The sequence below is a fragment of the Malaclemys terrapin genome, chromosome 11 (assembly GCF_027887155.1).
Source record: "Malaclemys terrapin pileata isolate rMalTer1 chromosome 11, rMalTer1.hap1, whole genome shotgun sequence".
NCBI lineage: Eukaryota > Metazoa > Chordata > Testudines > Emydidae > Malaclemys > Malaclemys terrapin.
The window spans coordinates 77,804,247-77,824,371 of record NC_071515.1 but is presented as its reverse complement, the minus strand read 5'-3'; the positions used below and the strand labels follow the sequence as shown (position 1 = coordinate 77,824,371).

The following is a 20,125-nucleotide window of genomic DNA, read 5'->3' as shown; positions in this document are numbered from 1 at the left end:
AGCACTGGGGAGTGAGGGTTGCCCTCACCAGTACAGAATAGGTGTAGCATCATACACGCCACACAGTGCCTGGCTCCTCTGGGGTGCTCAGTACAGCTGGCAGGGCCTTCTGCCCCTACCCGTTTGCCATCGGGGTATTTAGGCAACAGCAACATTACGGCTTCCACATGCATGAGAGTGTTTGGGGGAGGGAAAGGACTTTGGGGGCCCTCTTCTCATCTCCACCACCACCGATGCCGCTGGGTGATGGCAGCCATGTTTGGACCCTCTAATAAATAGGTGGGAACTGATTCTGCCAGGACAAATGTCAGGGGAGCGTAGATGGCCCTCAGTAAGGGAAATAGGAAATCCCAAATTCTCTCTCCTTTCTACCCAGCCCCCCGAGAATAACATACACCTGCATGGAGACAAACCCGTCTGGCTCCTCTGTACCCTACAGACTTCAAAATCTCTTTCTGAACAAGCCCTTTCCTCTCCAATGAGATATTACCCCGGAGCTTGCAGGAATCTACGCTCCCTTTGATCAGAACCTTTCTCAGTCAAGGCAGCAGGACAAGTGCACTGCTGCCTGGGCCGGCCTGCTGAGATATGAACTGTAATGGGCAGAGATCGCACCAGCATAGAAGTCTATCGAGGGGGAACCCTAAGGAAATTAAGAGTTTAAATTATTCTCCACATGTCCCATGTCCCACTACAATGAATCCAGGCAGGGTCCTTTGGAAGCCGAACACTTTATGTTTCCATCCCACACCACTGTCAAGTTTTAGCAGATTAGGACAAGTGAGCACATAAGAACAACCATACGTATCAGTAACTGCTAATGGTAACAATTCACTACCTCTCCCTGCTACAGGTAGCAAACCCCTACAGAGCGCAGTTTCACACACCCTATGGCGCTCTCTGTAGGAATTAGCCACAGCACATAGCCGGTTTTAGCAAATTAGGACAAGTCAGCAAATAAGAACAACCTTATGTTGGTGGTGGTGATGGGGGACTTCCACTCCCCAGACATCTGTTGGGACAATAACACAGCAGGGCCCAGATTAGCCAACAAGGTCTTGGAATGTATTGGAGACAATTTTTTATTTCCCAGGGTGAAGAGGTTGTTCTAAGGGAGAGGCTGTTCTCGATTTGATTGTGACAAATAGGGAGGAACTGGTTGAGAATTGGAAAGTGGAAGGCAGTTTGGGAGGAAGTGATCCTGAAATGGTCGAGTTCATGAGTCTAAGGAACGGTAGGAGGGAGAACAGCACAATAAAGACAATGGATTTCAAGAAGGCGACTTTAGCAAAGGGTACGCCCAGACTTTTTTTTTCAAAGAGACATTACTAAGGGCACAAGAGCAAACTATCCCACCGTGTAGGAAAGACAGGAAGTCTGGAAAGAGACCAGCCTGGCTTAACCAGGAGCTCTTCAATGATCTGAAACTCAAGAAGAGTCCTTCAAAAAGTGGAAACTAGCTCAAATGACAAAGGCTGAATATAACAAATAACACAAGTCTGTGGGGACAAAATTCAAAAGGCCAAGGCACAAAAAGAGAACAAACTAGCTAGAGATGTAAAGGGTTAACAAGAAAACACTCTACAAATACTTTAGAAGCAAGAGGAAGACCAAGGACAGGATAGGCCCGTTACTCAATGAGGGGGAGGAAATAATAACAGAAAACGTGGAAATGGCAGAGGTGCTTAATGATTTCTTTGTTTTGGGTTTCACCAAGAAGGTTGGTGGCAATTTGGACGTCTAACCAGTGAATGCCAGTGAAAATGAGGTAGGATCAGAGTCTAAAATAGGGAAAAAACAAGTTAAAAATTACTTAGACAAGTTAGATGTCTTCAAGTGACCAGGGCCTGATGAAATGCCTCCTAGAATACACAAGGAGTTGACTGAGGAGATATCTGAGCCATTAGCAATTATCTTTCAGAAGTCATGGAAGACAGGAGAGATTCCAGAGGACTGGAAAAGGGCAAATCTAGTGCCAATCTATAAGAAGAGAAATAAGGACAACCCGGGGAATTACAGACCAGTCAGCTTAACTTCTGTACCCGTAAAGATAATGGAGCAAATAATTAAGCAATCAATTTGCAAACACCTAGAAGATAATGAGGTGATAAGTAACAGCATGGATTTGTCAAGAACAAATCGTGTCAAACCAACCTGATAGCTTTCTTTGACAGGGTAACAAGCCTTGTGGATGGAGGGAAGCGGTAGATGTGGTATATCTTGACTTTAGTAAAAGCTTTTGATACTCTCTCGCATGACCTTCTCATACACAAACTAGGGAAATGCAACCTAGATGAAGCTACAGTAAGGTAGGTGCAAAACTGGTTGGAAAACCATTCCCAGAGAGTAGTTATCAGTGGTTCACAGTCATGCTGGAAGGACATAACGAGTGGGGTCCCACAGGGATCAGTTCTGGGTCCGGTTCTGTTCAATATCTTCATTAATGATTTAGATAATGGCCCAGAGAGTTCACTTATAAAGTTTGCAGAGGATACCAAGCTGGGAGGGGTTGCAAGTGCTTTGGAGGGTAGGATTAAAATTCAAAATGATCTGGACAAACCGGAGAAATGGTCTGAAGTAAATAGGATGAAATTCAATAAGGACAAATGCAAAGTCCTCCACATAGGGAGGAACAATCAGTTGCACACATACAGAATGGGCAATGCCTGCCTAGGAAGGAGTACTGTGGAAAGGGATCTGGGGGTCGTAGTGGATCACAAGCTAAATATGAGTCAACAGTGTAACGCTGTTGCAAAAAAAGCAAACATCCTTCTGGGATGTATTAGCGGGAATGTTATAAGCAAGACACAAGAAGTCATTCTTCTGCTCTACTCCACACTGATTAGGCCTCAACTGGAGTATTGTGTCCAGTTCTGGGCGCCACATTTCAGGAAAGATGTGGACAAATTGGAGAAAGTCCAGAGAAGAGCAAGAAAAATGATGAAAGGTCTAGAAAACATGAGCTATGAGGGAGATTGAAAAAATTGGGTTTGTTTAGTCTGGAGAAGAGAAGACTGAGAGGGGACATAACAGTTTTCAAGTACAGAAAAGGTTGTTATAAGAAGGAGGGAGAAAAATTGTTGTTCTTAACCTCTGAGGACAGGACAAGAAGCAATGGGCTTCAATTGCAGCAAGGGAGGTTTAGGTTGGACATTAGGAAAAACTTCCTCACTGTCAGGGTGGTTAAGCACTGGAATAAATTGCCTGGGGAGGTTGTGGAATCTCCATTACTGGAGGTTTTTAAGAGCAGGTTAGACACACACCTGTCAGGGATGGTCTAGATAACACTTAGTCCTGCCATGAGTGCAGGGGACAACACAAGAGTGCAGGGACACACTGCTACCTGTAGGAACTTGCTACATCGGGTAGCAGTTTTTCACAATAGCAGTTTCTTACATTGCATATCAGTAACTGCTATGGGTAGCACATTCCTACACAGCAGTGTCACACACTCTATAGTGTGAGAAACTATCTGTAGGCTTTTGCTACATCAGATAGGAGTTTTTTACAACAGCAGTTTTCTACAATCCATTACCTATCAGTAACTGCTCCAGGTAGCACATTCCTCCAGGGAGCAGTTTCCTATTCACTCAGTTGGGTCACAGCCTTGGTCTTTGGACACAGGTGTGGCAGGGACCAGGTCAGTGTGGCCAGCCCCCTTCTCTTGTGGGGACTCAGCCCAGACCCCCGCTGGGGCAGGGGCAGAGAAAGGACCAGAAGCCCCCGGAGCTGCACTGGTGGGGACGGATGGAGGGGAGCTGTTGGTCCTGGTCTCTCAGGTCTGGACAGGTCGGGGCGCTATCACAGCTGGAATTAGTCTCCCTGGTCGGTCATTATTTAGCACCTGCTGCCTGGCAAAGATCACTCCCGGCCTGGTAAATATTTACCCAGCTGATGGGAAGCAAAACCAAAAGAATCCTTGAGAGCTTTCGCCAGACTCTCACTTTCTGTCCCCATCACCCCAGGGAGCAGCGGGACTTCCCCTCCCCCTTCCCTGGGTGTTAACGCCTGTGGGCGGGAGCTAGCGAGCCCTGGGCCCCCGGGGTCCTGCCCACGTGTTGCAGCCGATGGGCATGTCTCGGCTGGTCCCGAAGCCAAAGCCTTATGTGCTGCGTTCAGTTTCTGTTGGAGCCGGGGGTGGCGATTTCTCCTAGAGTATTTCCCTGCATTGCACATGTACAGGAGTCCCTCACCCAGCTCCAAAATGCAGCCGCTGCTGGGGGGAGGCACAGCCACGCCGCACGGGGCTCATGCACCTGGCGCTGAAATGCTCCCACCTCTGGGGTGGGCCGTGGCAGCTGTTTAACGGGCACCCAGCCACGCTCTGTGACGGTTTAGGACTGGCAGTGAGAGAAAAGCCCATATCCCCGGGATGCAGAATGGAGGGATCGGAGCCGGGGTCTGGCTGGGCAGAAAGTGACCAGTCCAGACATCCCCCCACTCCGGTGAGGCCCCCCAGCCTGCATTCCCTGAGCGGGGCGGGGAGAGGGAAAGGTTTGACAGGGCCTTCGTCCTGCTTTATTGCTTTACAGCACTGGGGAGTTTCTCCGGCTTATCTTATCTCCTGGACTCCCACACACAGACCAATGTCTGCTACTCCCAGGGGAAAGCAGAACTGCAGGCCCTGGGCTTGGCCTGCTTTAAAGCTGGCAGGACCCCGGTGGGAAAGCGCCTCCTTCCCGCATCCCGGAGCTAATTGTGGGGAGCGCTCCCTCTAACGTTGCTGTGACGAAGTGGGACTGTTTTTAATGTTTCCTCTGAATACTGTGTGGTGCCTCAGTTTCCCCTATGCATTTCTTAAGTCTCCAGTGTGCATAAATGGCCGACACTCTGTCTCCTGGCAACAAATGGCTGGGCCCCTTCCCCCCTTGCAAGGGGATGGCTAAAGGTGGACAAAGAGATCAGGTGACCTCCTGGCCCAGGAAAGAGACAAAGGCCAGAAAGGAGGGGCTGGAGGGGGTTTCAGTTTGGGGCTGGCTGGGGACGGGAAGTGAGGGCAGGTGGGGGTGTCTGGCTCGCTGGGCCCCAGAATGGACCCGGCTGAGGGATCCCATTCTCTGTACATACAAGCTCTGTTTTAGACTGTGTTCCTATCATCTAATAAACCTCTGTGTTACTGGCTGGCTGAGAGTCACGTCTGACTGCGAAGTGGGGGGTGCAGAACCCTCTGGCTTCCCCAGGACCTCGCCTGGGCGGACTCGCTGTGGGAAGCGCACGGAGGGGCATATGCTGAATGGTCAGACCCAGAAAGGTGAAGCCATGTGAGCTTCTTGCCCTGAAGACTTTGGGGGGAGGGATAGCTCAGTGGTTTGAGTGTTAGCCTGCTAAACCCAGGGTTGTGAGTTCAATCCTTGAGGGGGCTACTTGGGGATCTGGGGCAAAAATCAGTCCTTAGTCCTGCTAGTGAAGGCAGGGGGTTGGACTTGATGACCTTTCAAAGTCCCTTCCAGTTCTAGGAGATGGGATATCTCCATTATTTATTAAGACAGTCTGCTCCGAGGGAGAGGAGGCTCCCCAAAGTCCTGACTGGCTTTGTGGGAACTCCGTGACATCTGACATCTCACCACGGCCACTTCTGTAGGAAAGAGCAGCTGTTCCCAGCTCGCTCGCGGAGAACACCATGCGTGCCAGACACACTCAGCCGGGTCACCGGGCATGTGCGCCCGAAACTGCCCTGGCTTTGCTGCCCGCGCGGGGACTTGGTCCTGCTGTGAAGGCAGGAGACTTGACTTGATGACCAGGGAAATGGGTTGGGGTGCAGGAGCTTCCCCACCTGCCCCGCACTCCTGCCAGGGAGCGGGATCGAGGTGCGGAGGCTTCCCCCACTCCCCGGCAGGAGCGCTGGGCGGGCAGAGCGAGTCGGGGCAAAGGGGCTCCCATTTTCCCTGGGCCCCTCCAATTGGCCAGGGCCCCTGGGCATGGGCCCGTTGGCCCAGTGGCTAATCCACCACTGCCTGCTTCTGTGTCTGCTGGGCCGGGACCTCCTTCTTCCAGCTGCTGCTTTAAACCCAGGCAAGAGGTGGTCAGGGTGTGCCGAGCCGGAGCAGGAAGTGACCCAGTTCCTGGGCCCCTGGCCTTTGCGGAGCCAGGGGTGATTAATGGAGGAGGGGCGTTTCCTGGGGCGGCCGTGGCCCTGCGAGACCGAAAGGGCAGGGTGGTAACTGAGGGCAAAGAGCCTGGCCAGTGGGTGCCGCGCTGGTGGTGATGGGCGGGCACAGGAGAGGGTGACTGTGCCTAGAGCCAGGCCACCTCAATATGACAGTCAAGGAGGTGCAGCACCAAGTGATGGAGCAAATCCCTCGGCCGATGCCTGGTTTTTCCGGTGCCCTGGCAGATTGCAGGCTCAGCGCCCCGCCCCAGAGCTGTGCATCCCCCGCTGGCCCCTTGCTATTCAACCAGCCCAAGGAATGTTTCCGGGGGCTGCAGCCACGTGGATGCAATCGGGGTGCCTGGAGTGGTCATGGGAGAACATGAGGTTAATCTACACCCCAAGCTCCAAAAACCTAGGCAGCGGGGGTGGGGGTGGGGAGCATCACATTCAGGCTGGACAGGTGCAGCCTCAGGGCCACTGAGGCACATCCCAGCTCTCCCTGAGATGAAGCCGGCACAGAACTCTCTGCTGCAATGATCATGCTGCGCTACAAGAGATCAACTCGCCAGGAGGCTACCGTGCTGGGCAGATGGCTTGGCACCGACTTCAGCAGGATCCCGCCTTTGCCAGCATGAAGGTGCTGCTCGGGTGAAAGGCACTAACGGCTGCCATCGGGTGAGTCCTGGATCCACAATCACAGTCCTGGTTAAAGTCAGTGGGTGCCAAGAACCTTCCTTCAGACTCAGGGGCAAGAGCAATTAAGCCCTTTTATGGAGTAGCGAGAGCTGCAAACAGTGGGGGGTGACTACCCAAAGTACATGGCAAATCACAGCTGAGTCAGGGGCAGGCAGTGGGGTTTCTCAGGGTGCACAGGCAGCGGGGCTAAGAGACAGGTCAGCCTCCGTGTGTTGCAGGCAGGAAGGCTGGCGAAGGAGTTGCGAGGGTGACCCTGAGAAGCAGCAGAGTGATAGGGCTTCTTGGGCACAGAGCCCGCAGGAGAGGCAGATGTGGGGATTATACTAGATACATTCATGGAGGTTAAGTCCATTAATGGCTATTAGCCAGGATGGGTAAGGAATGGGGTCCCTAGTCTCTGTTTGTCAGAGAGTGGAGATGGATGGCAGGAGAGAGATCACTTGATCATTACCTGTTAGGTTCACTCCCTCTGGGGCACCTGGCATTGGCCACTGTCGGAAGACAGGATACTGGGCCGGATGGACCTTTGGTCTGACCCAGTCTGGCCGTTCTTATGTTCTTCTGATTTCTGAGCAAGGGAACTGCCTGCTGGATGGGCTTAGGGAAGTGGGACCATGTGCACAAGGTAAAGAACCAGGTCACACTGAAGAATCTCCCTGCCTCAGAGCATCCGTTTCTCCGCCCAGCAAGTCCCCATGGACGCGCTGCTCCGGCTGAGGGCACCGAGACCGGCAGTGAGATGGCACAGTTCGGGTGGGGGGCTGTTTGTATGTCTGCACTGCTTCCCCCCACAGGCTGGGCGCTAGCCCGGGGCCTCCCAGCACAGCGTGGGTGGGAACTGGAGTCCTTCAGCCCGGCTGGTGGCAATGCAGGGCAAAGCCCTGGGAGCAGCACTAGGAAGGCTGCGAGGAAGAAATACAGTCTCGTGGTGGCGCACGGATTTGCCAGCCCCTGATGCTGGTGGCTGAGTGGCCTTGGCCGGGGCTGAGGGTACAGACAAGCCATTGGGGTGCAAGCTGGTTGAGTCACATGATCTGTGTCAGCAATGGCCAGAAGCACGGCTGCAGTGGCGCCGTTAGCCCCGTCTCAGTGCTGGCCGGCCGAAAGGACGACATTTGTATCCACCCCACCCCACAGCCACTCCGGAAGTGGCATTTACCCCATCACGTGACACACGGACCAGGGGTCGCCCAGTGACATTAACGGGCAGCAGGTTTAATACAAACAGCCAACCTGTGGAACTCACTGCTAGGGGATGCTGTGAAGGCCAAAAGTACAACTGGGTTCAAAACAGAACTGGTTAAGTTCCTGGAGGACAGGTCCATCAATGGCTGGTAGCCAGGATGATCACAGATGTAACCCCATGCTCTGAGGGTCCCTGAAACTTCTGACTACCAGAAGCTGGGAATGGGCGACGGGATGGATCACTTGATGTGGCCCCTGGTCTGTTCATTCCCTTTGAAGCACCTGGCATTGGCCACTGGCAGAGACAGGACGCTGGGCTGCATGGACCATTGGCCTGACCTAGTGTGGCTGTTCTGATGTTCTGGGAGGAACCAGCAGCGACGGGGGGCCTGATGTTTAATGATCCCGCAGGCAGCAGGCTGAGACCTGACAAGGAGTATGGGGAAGAGAGAGGGGGAACGCGGGGCCAGGAATTAGCTGTTTTCCTCGGGGCCGAAGGTATCAAGCACAGAAGCAGGCCCATGAGGCGAGGCAGGGACCAGAAGCTGGGAGTGGAAGCCAGGGGTGGATCACTGCATAGTTACCCTAGTCTGTACCCAGCCCCTGCCACTCTGGTATGGGCCACAGTCAGAGACAGGATGGGGCAGGGTGGGCTGGGGGCTGACCCAGTCTGGCTGCTCCTATGCCCTTGTGAGGCCAAGTGTTAGAATCATAGACTATCAGGAGGTCATCTAGTCCAACCCCCTGCTCAAAGCAGGACCCAGCTAAATCATCCCAGCCAGGGCTTTGCCAAGCCTGACCTTAAAAACCTCTAAGGAAGGAGATTCCACCACCTCCCTAGGGAACCCATTCCAGTGCTTCACCACCCTCCTAGTGAAATAGTGTTTCCTAATATCCAACCTGGACCTCCCTCACTGCAACTTGAGACCATTGCTCCTTGTTCTGTCATCTGCCACCACTGAGAACAGTCTAGATCCATCCTCTTTGGAACCCCGTCAGGTAGTTGAAGGCTGCTATCAAATCCCCCCTCACTCTTCTCTTCTGCAGACTAAACAATCCCAGTTCCTTCAGCCTCTCCTCGTAAGTCATGTGTTCCAGCCCCCTAATTATTTTTGTTGCCCTCCGCTGGACTCTCTCCAATTTGTTCCACATGGACACTGACATTTGTTCAACACAGGACTGGTATGATCCGCTTCTTGGGCAGAACCAGGATGCCATGGGGTCCAGCCATCGCCCCGTGGGTCAGGTGCTTGCAGGAGACGTGGGTTAGTCAGTGCCCGGGTCCAACTGGCTGGCAGGGAAGCACAGTCCTTAAAAGTATAGTTCTCAATACCACAGCTTCTCTCCCAGACAGAACTTGAGACACTAACGCAGCCACAACTCAGCATGGCCAGCCGAATAACAAACCCCACGACAACATCCAGGGCCCACCAGCCAACTCCCTGCACGGCTGCCCCGGGACATCGGCCGCTCTGCTGCCGGGAGGTAGCGGGGTGTGTCCTGGGGCTCCGTTGTGTCGCCCAACCATGGCTGGTTGCTGCCCAAGACCCCCTCGGGCAAGACTCTGTCCCTCGTTGCCCGCGGATGTCACCTCTTTCTCTGCAGCCTGTGTCCGACTGGGTGACAACCTCACACGCCCGTGGGGCAATGACTTGGGAATACAACCACCGTGCCGAATAGCTGGGCCAGACGTCTGGCTGACTGGCCAGGTTTCCGTACGGCTGCTCCAGGCCATGCTGTCTGACAGACAGACAGAGCCCACGGCTGGAGCGGAACGATGACGCGGCCGGCTGGGTGACTGATCATGCTTCCTGGCTGATGTAACGGACTGGCGCATGCAGCATCCCGCGGGCAGGGCCCCTTCCCCATCATGGGCCCTGACCCTGGCCTCCCGGGAGCAGAGCCGAGCACCAAGCCAGTGGCTGGGCAGGGCGGGCGAGGCCATGTGACGTGGTGCGCCGCGGGGTGTGAGGCTGGCTCTCCAGCGGCCCAGGGCCTGCTGGCAGGGGCAGGGAGCCTGGGCTGGGTCCCTGGGCTCGGCGCTGCAGGCCGGCCTGGGTGCAGCGTGGCAGGCTGGGCTGTTCCCCGTTATCAGTCCAAGCCTCTTCAAACATTAACTAGCATTTCCTCCCGGCTCTGGGGCCATTTATGGCCCACTCGGTAAATGAAGGTGCAGAAGCAATTTATAATGTTGACTCTGCTGCAACCTGTGGACTTTCCCATGCCCCCCCCTCAGGTGCCCACGGAAGTGGGGGTCACATGGGCACCCCATGGCGGGGGTCACACCGCTCTTGCCCTAATGCAGGGCTGTGGGTGGGCCCGGGCGTCTGCCCACTAGGCCAGTGCCAGGAACAGCTCTGCTGTGGGCACACTGGCTCCCTGCCCAGTCACAGCATCCAGACGCAAAGCAGACCCCCTGTGGGGTACAGGGTGTCCCCTTGGCCTGAGACCCCTTCCAGTCCCTGTGAATGGGCACACGGAGACCGCTGGCGAGCTCGGCGCCTGCACATCCCGCTTTGCTTGGGGGCAGGGTTTGAATACCAGGCCCAAGACCTTGCACTGGGCTCTGTATCACTGGGAGCCAGGACGCCAGGGGGATGGGCACATGGCGGCTGGTGTTGCTGGGCAGGCGGCTACACCCGCTGGAGCTTTCGCCGGGTGGGCAGCTCCATCCCTGGCTAGACCGAGCCGCACTGACTGTGGCAGGACGTCTCGTGCCCGGGGCACCGGGGCCTGGTCTGGGTCGGACAGGCCAGGAGCAGGCGTCCGGAGCTGTCTGAGCAGGGGGCAGGGGGGGGCTCAAGGCCGGGGCTGATTGAAGTTGGGGAGGCAGGTGCCCAAGCTGGCGGGGGAGGGTTAGAGAGGAGACAAGCACTTCGCAGCAGGCCCCCCCCTTTCCTGCCCTCGTCCCCCACCCTGCCTGGGCGCTGTGTCCCCTCTACTCTGCCCAGGGGCTGATCTCAGCGGGGCACTGGGAGCTGGGAGACGGGGCTGTTTCCATGAGCTGGGAGCCGCCCGCAGCCTGCTGGCCCTGTGGCTGCTACTGCCTCCCCCCTGGCTCCACAGATGCTGGTGTTGACGTCACTAGGCCTCACCCTAGGTAACTCGGGAGGGTGGAAGGCCACTAAGTGTCAATGAAGCCTTCCTGCACTAGGCCTAAGTGAACCAAACTCTATCCTTCCATGTTTAAACTCTAATCAACCTCAAAAGCCAGGTGCAATTGGAATATGTAAGCAACCAGTTATCTGTGTGCAACCCCCTGCTCAAGCGGTAATAATGAGGCTGCATGTTTCTGGCTGAAGGGAAAAAGGACAAGATAACGGTTTAAAGAAGTTACTAACAAGCTAGGTTTATAGCTGCCAAGAATGACTTAACTATTACCAGGGACGGGAGGGGTAGAGGGAGGAATGGGGGGGGGGAGAAAGGGAGGGCTAGAGGGGAAGGGGGGGGGTGAGGCTTAACTGCAAAATGTATAAAAGAAGAAAAACTGTTCCTGTTAATGTGCTTGATTTGAGACGTGCCAGTCTCCTTGCACCGCTTTGAGATCTCAAATAAACTTTGCTTGCTTCTCCACCTGGTGTGTTCATTGACGCGAAGCACACCGGGCAACGGACCCGCTGTTGCTTTGCCTCGGGCACTCTGTGCTGGCAACAGTTTTGGCGCCCAACGTGGGGCTCGAGGCTGAAATTTAGCCTTGCCCGGATCCCTCCTGGAGGCCGACGGATTACGACGACGACCGACGCCCAGAGCGCTCACCGGTGACTTCATCGGGGGGCCTCGGCGAAGACGTGGTTTGCTCGACCCCGGAGGGCACAACAGTGCAACGCACTCGAGTAGTGGAGAAGCAGCTGCGGGCGACGGTGGGGAACCGGTCCCGTGGATAGGGCGACGGTGCAGAACCGGACCCTTGGATAAGGTAGGAACAGTCCAGTGGGGACTTTATCTGTCTTGACCTGGGGACGCCCAGTGTCTACCTGTTATGACCTGGGGACGCCCAGTGTCTCCCTATGGGGCAGGGACAGAGTACTGCAGGCAGGGCAAGGTGTACACCCTTGGAATGCATTCTGGTGAATTGGAAAGTGTTTGGATCGGATCCGTTGATTAAAAGTAAACCGAAAAGATTCTGTACAGTAGACTGGCCTCAATATCAGCTAGAGGACCAGGAAAGGTGGCCACCGGAAGGATCACTTAATTATAACACGATCCTTCAATTACTTCTGTTTTGTCAGCAAACGGGTAAATGGAATGAACATATGTATGTACAGTTGTTTATGTTGCTAAGAGATAGGTTAGATATTTTGCAAAAGTGTAATTTGACTCCGACAGGTTCGGTAGTAGCTATTGTTAGTCCCCAGAACCCCTCCACAGCTGTAATGGCAGGTCCGGTGTCCCCTTCGGCTATCACCCCCCCACCATATAAAGACAAGGTGTCTCAGCTCCCAGAGATTGTCCCCTCGGTGGAATTTTATCCGTTGATCACTGAGACCGTGGTGTCCAGACGTGGCTCAGATAGGAATCAGGCCACTACTATGCAGGTTTACACCCATGTGCCTTTTAACCCGGTGGACCTAGCAGCCTTTAAGGCACAGGTAGGGGAATTCTCTACGAACCCAAGCAAGTCTATCTCGGTCTTTGAAGGGTGCCTGGCTAGCTGTAAGCCTGACGGGAATGATTGTAATGTCCTTATGCGGACCCTGCTGTCTGAGGTGGAGCATGATCAGGTTGTGTCTAAAGAAAAGGAAAAGAGGCAAGTGAAAATGATGGTTGCAGCAGTACAGGCCGGTGGCAGGGGAAAATTCCAGGAAGGTGGAAGGGGCCGGGGAATGAGAGGACGTGGGCGCCCTGGCTCACAGGAATGGCGTCTGGGTTGCAACCGGTGTGCCAGATGCCGGAAGGAGGGACATTGGAAAAATGAGTGCCCCGAAAGGGAAGCTACCCCTATGATGACAGCGAAGGATCAAGAATAGGGATGTCAGGGAAGATGGACTATCCTGCCCCCGGAACCCTGAGTAAACATGAGGGTGGGAGACTTGGACATCAACTTTTTAATAGACTCTGGAGCTGCACGAACCGCCGTAAATCAACCCCTGCAGCTGCCTGTGTCAGAGTCCCTCACTGTGGTGGGTGCCACAGGGAAAGGAACCAAGTGCCCAGTATATGCCCCAGCGGAATGTGCTTTGGGAAACAGAACTCTATCTCACAAACTGGTTTACCTCCCCGATTGTCCAACATTTCTACTAGGACGGGACCTGCTTTGTTGCTTAGGAGCCACCCTGCATTTCACCCAAGATGAAATAACCCTCACCTTACCCCCAGAGAATGCCTGGATAATGACTCTTGCAACTGAGCCCTCAGCTTTGCAAGCCCCAGAGTGGAGCCAGTGGGAAGACAAAAGGAGGGTTAAAAAGCAGCTTTGCTGGACAGTGCTGGCCCAGGGATTTAAAAATTCCCCCACTCTGTTCGGCCAGGCCCTGGCCAGAGACTTGGAGGAGTGGGACAATGAGGACAGGGTCCTCCTCCTGCAATATGTGGATGACTTGTTAATTGCCGCTGTGGGTCTCACCCCTTGCCTTAAAGCCACTGTGAGCCTCCTGAACTTTGTTGGACTCCTCAAAAGTGGGTGCGCTCATCCTGGTTTGTTGCTCCAAAGCTCTGTATAGAAGTTATTTTGCTGGATAATGGCAATGTGTATGTGTTCATTGTTGGGAAAAGGTGTATGAGTGAAGAGTGGAAGTTTCCTTTCTAAGTTAAAAGAAGCCAAGAAGGAGAGAAGGAAAAAGAACAGAACAAGTTAACTGAGGAAAAAAATATAGCTAGCAAGCTCAGTCCAAAGATAAGATGCTGGCACCATCCAAGGACACTGCCCAGAGCTAAGACTTGGCCGACAGCCAAGAAAAGGGGGGGCCTGAATGGGCCCAAGCAACTATGAGATCTGCAAAACATTGCCAGGCATTAATGAAATGTGTTAGGTTTCTTTTCTCACAGATAGAAGAAGTGCTACCCAAAGACCCTAGCAGCCCTGCCATTCATTGAAACAAGGAGACTGAGTCTACGTAAAGTCCATCAACGAAAAACTGCTTTGGCTCCACACTGGAAAGGCCCTTTCCAAGTCCTGTTCACCACCAACACCGCTGTGAAGTACCAAGGACTGCCCATCTGGACCCAGGCTTCTCACTGTAAAAAGACCCTCCACCTCGGGAGGACTCTCCGACTGATGATAAGCCTATTTAAAGACAGGGTGATGTGCTAGTAACCTCTCCCCTGTATGATGCTGAACCACACTGTTTCAGGAAAAGAGAAGAAGGAACACTTGCTTCACTGAAACCACAAAGTCCAGGAATTCCTGACTACAGAAGACATTAAGAACTGACCCTAGTGAAGAAACAAAGAATTATACGCTGGCAGGGAGGCTCTTAGACCCCTGGCCTCCCAGGTACAGGCTGAATGTCTAGTCTGCCAAAAGAACAACTCTCGACCAGGAGTGTCAGTGCCACCAGCCACTCTGGAACCTACCCCAGGCCTGGTTTGGCAAATAGACTTTACTGAGTTCTCCCGGACCCAAGGATTCAAATACCTTTTCATCTTGGTGGATCGATTCAGCAGATGGCCTGAAGCCTTCTCACGCCATAACAACACTGCCAAGACGGTGGCTCTGAAATTTGTCAAGGAGATCATTCCCCGCTTCGGACTCCCCCAGTGGATGGAATCTGACAACGGAACACACTTTACATCCCAAGTTGTTCAGAAGATATCGGATGCCCTGCAAATCCCCTGGAAGCTCCACACTCCATGGCGACCGCAGGCCAGTGGAGTAGTGGAATGCACAAATCAGACACTTAAGCGGCACCTCTCAAAGGTCTGCCAAGAGGCTTCCCTTAAGTGGCCTGATGCCTTACCCCTTGTTTTGCTCCGCATTCGCGCTCTCCCTAAGGGCAGGTTAGGGCTCAGTCCCTTCGAGATTGTTTGGAAGGGCATGGCCTATGAATGGTACACCGGTTCTGGCAGGGGAGTGGGAAATGGGGTGTGGCTTTTTATCTCAGTACATGTGCTCTCGGTCTGCTGTTCTCTGTTCTCTCCACAGGTGTACCAGAGATTTGCAGCCTCTCCCGCTGGATGCCCCTGTCCATTCCTTGCAGCCAGGCAATTCCGTTCTCATTCGGACCTGGAAGGACAAGCCTCTCCAAGAGAAGTGGAAGGGACCCCACACCGTCCTGCTGGTCTCCCACACAGCAGCAAAGGTCAAGGGACACAAGAACTGGATTCAATCACTCCCGTCTGAAGGCAGTGCCCGCTCCTGAATGGTGGACCATCCAGCCTACGGAAAAAGACTACCAGCGACGACCTGAGACTTAAACTGTTATTCAAAAGACAATAAGGCCTGCTGGGAATGCCCTGTGGTCTCTTTGGACAGTCGCAGCGCACTCCCCGTGAAAACTCTAAGCGTTGGTTGTGTTTACTCTCACAGGGCCGGCCTAATCTGGTGGCCTGGTCCTTTTGTTTTTAATCTGCCTACTATTGGTAATTGATATTTTGTGGGTATTTGGGGAATTGTAATTATTAGGCCCTAGGGTCACCTGCCCAGCATGAGTTCAGGTCCAGGGTCTGCCACAGTGGTACTCTTTGCCATAGGGACACTCCTTTCATTACCTCCCGTTCCCCCCAGGCACATGTGGGATGGAAAGGGATCCCTACTAACTTGGAAACAAACACATATGAGTCCTTGAAGGTTTGCTTTGCCCAAGAGTTTAACCTCTCTAACTGCTGAGTATGCTCCCAAATCCCGCACCACGCAGCAGGGTTACCCTGGAGGGTGGTTCCCCCAAAATTGGTCAGATAGCTGTTGGGGATGGTTCAGTAGGGGAAGAAATACCTCGGGTACCCCCTTGTCACAAAACTGTACCATTGAATACCAGCATGCATTAAGGGACAACCCCTGGCCGCCCCAGGCAGCATAAATCTTTGTATGCCACCTCAGAGCCCATTAAGGAAGAAGACAGGTTGGGTATAATCCTCCTCCCATCCTATGGGGTGGAACGGCTAACCCAATTTTATCATAGGCTCTCTGTGTTTCTCACCAAGATCACCAATGAAGCCTTGGCCATAGAGAAAAGCCTTAACTCAGAGCTATACCAGCTCAGGTTGCTGTCCCTGCAAAACAGACAGGCCTTAGATTATGTTTTAGCCTCCCAGGGCAGGGTGTGTGCCCTTATTGGGAATGAATGTTGTACTTATGTCCCGGAAAACTCACAGGACATTAACAAGCACGTCCTGTCGGCCAAACAGGCTTTCAAGCAGTGGAAGGCCCAGGAAAGGAAACCCACAGTTTCGATTCCCTTTGAAGTTGGTTGCCCGACCTAGGAGGACTGGGGGGTGGCCTTGTGCGTCTTCTCCTCACTGGTGTGGTATTGTGCCTGGTCACCCTCCTCCTAATTGCTTGTTTTAAAATGCTCCTCCGTAAGCTTTGTGCCCCCCACTTCCTCAAAAATCCCGGCATACCGTCTCATTGAAAACCCCAGCTTCATAGCACTTAATCATATCTTGTCCACAGAATATGAGAAAACTCAGCCAAAAGCTTGTTGAGTATTCTCAAAGGAGGGAGTTGTTGACGTCACTAGGCCTCACCCTAGGTAACTCGGGAGGGTGGAAGGCCACTAAGTGTCAATGAAGCCTTCCTGCACTAGGCCTAAGTGAACCAAACTCTATCCTTCCATGTTTAAACTCTAATCAACCTCAAAAGCCAGGTGCAATTGGAATATGTAAGCAACCAGTTATCTGTGTGCAACCCCCTGCTCAAGCAGTAATAATGAGGCTGCATGTTTCTGGCTGAAGGGAAAAAGGACAAGATAACGGTTTAAAGAAGTTACTAACAAGCTAGGTTTATAGCTGCCAAGAATGACTTAACTATTACCAGGGACGGGAGGGGTAGAGGGAGGAATGGGGGGGGGAGAAAGGGAGGGCTAGAGGGGAAGGGGGGGTGAGGCTTAACTGCAAAATGTATAAAAGAAGAAAAACTGTTCCTGTTAATGTGCTTGATTTGAGACGTGCCAGTCTCCTTGCACCGCTTTGAGATCTCAAATAAACTTTGCTTGCTTCTCCACCTGGTGTGTTCATTGACGCGAAGCACACCGGGCAACGGACCCGCTGTTGCTTTGCCTCGGGCACTCTGTGCTGGCAACACTGGCGCAGACCGGAGGGGCCCTGAGCCATTGCGGGGCAGTGCCATGCACCGACAGCTCCCTGCAGGCAGGACGGGCGTGTTCAGGACGAGGGTGGCTGGGGGACAGCAGGGGCTGGCTCGGTGCCATGCCCAGACCCCATGACCCGCTGGCCGGCTCCACCCGCAGCACAAGGAGCCCTGCCTTCCGCGCCTCGCCAGGGGGATGCCAGCAGCCCGGGAAGGGCTCCGATCCAGGCAGGGCAGTTCCCCAGGAGAGCATTTTTCCAGAGCTGGAAGCCCCGTGTGGTGCCCAGGTCTGCCCGAGTGACAGCAGCCGTTGCACCGGCACTGCCGATGGGCTCCAGGCAATCAGCTCCCGCCGGGACCCGACGTTGGCAGGAAAAGACGCCCAAAGAGACTTTGCCTTCTTTAAACACTGGCACGTCCCTGCCCGGGCTCTGAAAGTCCCCTGTTCCCTTGGGATCCCGTGCCCTCGGAAAGACACTGGGCCCAGACGGTGCGCTGGTGTCTCTGCCTGCGACGGGGGGGTGATGCTAGCTGCAGGCCGAGCAGCTGCTGTTGTTTCACTGGAGGGCAGCGGACTGGCCGGGGGGGGGGGGAAGGTTCTCACTCCCCCGATCTGCAAGTCCCCCCCGCCCCCCCCGGCCGCAAGAGACAAACTCGCTGTCTTTGCCAGGTGGGCCCGTCCCCACGGTGCCCCGTCCTCTCTCTCAGCTTCCCTCACCAGCTGAGCCGGCGGCCCCCGGGCGCTCTGCCCCCATCGCCCTGTGCCACCCCCTCAGAGGACACAGGCCTGGACGGGACCCCCGGGCCCTGAGCCAGCCCCAGGCCACCCCATCACATCAGCTGCAGTGTCAAACCAGTTAGCCCCCAGCTCCTGCTGGCCTGGCCGGGCTCGGGCAGTGGGGGCTTCGTAGCCTCCAGCTCCTTGGGCCGTTTCTCCCACCTGCTGGGTCCCACCACGCCCTGCAGCAGGGGCTGGCCTACGGGCCACCTGGCTGGGCAGTGCCGGGCACAACAGGGCCCTGGTCCCGGAGCAGGGCCCCTCGGCTACAGTAACAGAGAAAAACGCCAGCCTTTGCCAACCGCTTTTCCCGAGCGCCCGGCCCGGCCGCCTCTGCCCGGCTAGACCCCGGTTTGCCCACCCCTCTCAGCAGCTGGCAGCCCTTCCCTTACCTGGCGCAGCGCAGCCGGGGGAGGGGCAGCTTTAGTGCCCAACTGTTGGTTCGGGCTCGTTAGGCTGGTGTGGGTCGTTGCTGTGCCCGGGGCTTGGCGAGCCAGGGCCAGGCGAGGGAGGGGCCCCTGCCCGGCAGCCTGGTGATGGAGCATCCCAGCCCCCCCTCCCCCTCCTGCCTGCTAATGAGCTGAACGCCGGCAATTAGTCCCCCAAAGGGAGGAGGGGAGCGAAAGGTGCCCAGGGACGACAGGCAGCCCATTCATGAGGCAGCGGGACAACGGAGGATGCCAGGGGAGTGAGCTCAGAGCCCTTGGCTGGGGTGAAGCACCCGCGCCAGCAGGGCCCAAGGGAGGGGGCTCGGGGGAACCTGTCCCCAGCCTCCCCCCAGGGCAAGCGATGGGGGAACCACGCAGGGCACCTATTGGCCGTGCCCCCGGCGACGCCCCCCCAATCCTGCGTCTGAGCAGGTGCATTTTGTGGGTTGTGCGGGCAGAGGCTGGGGGTCCTCCCAGATGGGGGAGGGCGGCGTGAGGCCAGGGACTGGTGAGATAGGGACAAGCGCGGGCGGAGGGGGGGGCTGCTCAGGCCTTGCCCAGGGCCAACCCCATGGGCCTGTCACGCAGGCAGGGCCGCTGGGCCTAGTCCTTCAGGCGCTGCTCCACGCGGGGTGGAGGCAGTCGGGGGCCAGGAGACCCAACGGGCTGCAGCAAGGGGGATCCTGGGAACGCCGTGCCAGCTCACGGGGGGGTCAGCCCAGGAATCGGCATCCCCAGGTGGGCGGGGACCCCCGGCACAGACGGGTGCTAAGCCCAGGTTGGTGAGGGCTGGGCCAGGTTTTCTCAGGCCTGTCTTGGCGCAGGTTCTGGCTTCGGGCCACCAAGACCCACATGCTAAGCTGGGGGGGGGAGGGATAGCTCAGTGGTTTGAGCATTAGCCTGCTAAACCCAGGGTTGGGAGTTCAATCCTTGAGGGGGCCACTTGGGGATCTGGGGCAAAATCAGTACTTGATCCTGCTAGTGAAGGCGGGGGGCTGGACTCGATGACCTTTCAAGGGCCCTTCTAGTTTTAGGAGATGGGATATCTCCATTCATTTTAAGCCCATCAGCCAGCAGAGAACAAGAGGTAGTCACACCCACAGCTCTCCTTCCCTCCAGCAGGGGGCAGTAAACCACACACATTGGCACACACAGTTCTGCCAGCAGAGGGCCATGTGATGCAGCGTGTGTGTGTGTGTGTGTCTTTCTGTCCCTCACCCACCCCCACAGATCTCACCCCCTCCAGCACATGGGCACACCCAGAGCTGGTGGCTGAATCACTACACAGCAGAGCCAGGTTGGTTCTCACGGTATTTTTTTTTCCTTTAAAGATTATTTTACAGTTTAATCACACAAAAGGCACTTTGATCGGGTTTCTCTCTTTCTCCCGTAGTTGTGATTCGCTCTTGGGTTGTCTCGTTACCCAACAGATACAGAGTGAAAATACGAACAGCCGCAGGCCCGCAGCCCTTTCTCCAAAGGCCAGTGCAGGGGCGCTCCCCACGTGCTGACAGTTACGATACAAAACTGCCCCTGTGCTGCCAAAGCAGGGGGTGCCCAGCAGGGGGCAGTGTTAGCCAGAGCTGCACCGCAGTGGCATGAAACCAACCAGGTTAAAAACGGATTGCTTTTTCCTTACCCAGGGAAGCGCTGGGTTTTCCAATACTGCTTCTCAGGGGGTCAGGCCCTGGCCAGCCAAGGGAGCAGAATTGGGCTCAGGCCAGGCTGGTGGGCGTCAGCCTCGGGCACTGGGCAGAGGCCGC

The 20,125-nt window shown here is 55.1% G+C and overlaps 1 protein-coding gene across 1 annotated transcript in view; it reads right to left on the bottom strand.

Moving 5' to 3' along the window:
* The window catches only part of VIL1 (villin 1), a 48,994-nt gene extending 30,594 nt beyond the window's left edge, over window positions 1–18,400 (bottom strand). Inside the window, exon 1 of the mRNA XM_054044422.1 lies at window positions 18,327–18,400. The gene's annotated coding sequence lies outside the window, so the exon portion shown is untranslated. The remainder of the gene's footprint in view (window positions 1–18,326) is intronic.
* Between the last annotated feature and the right edge of the window lie 1,725 nt (window positions 18,401–20,125).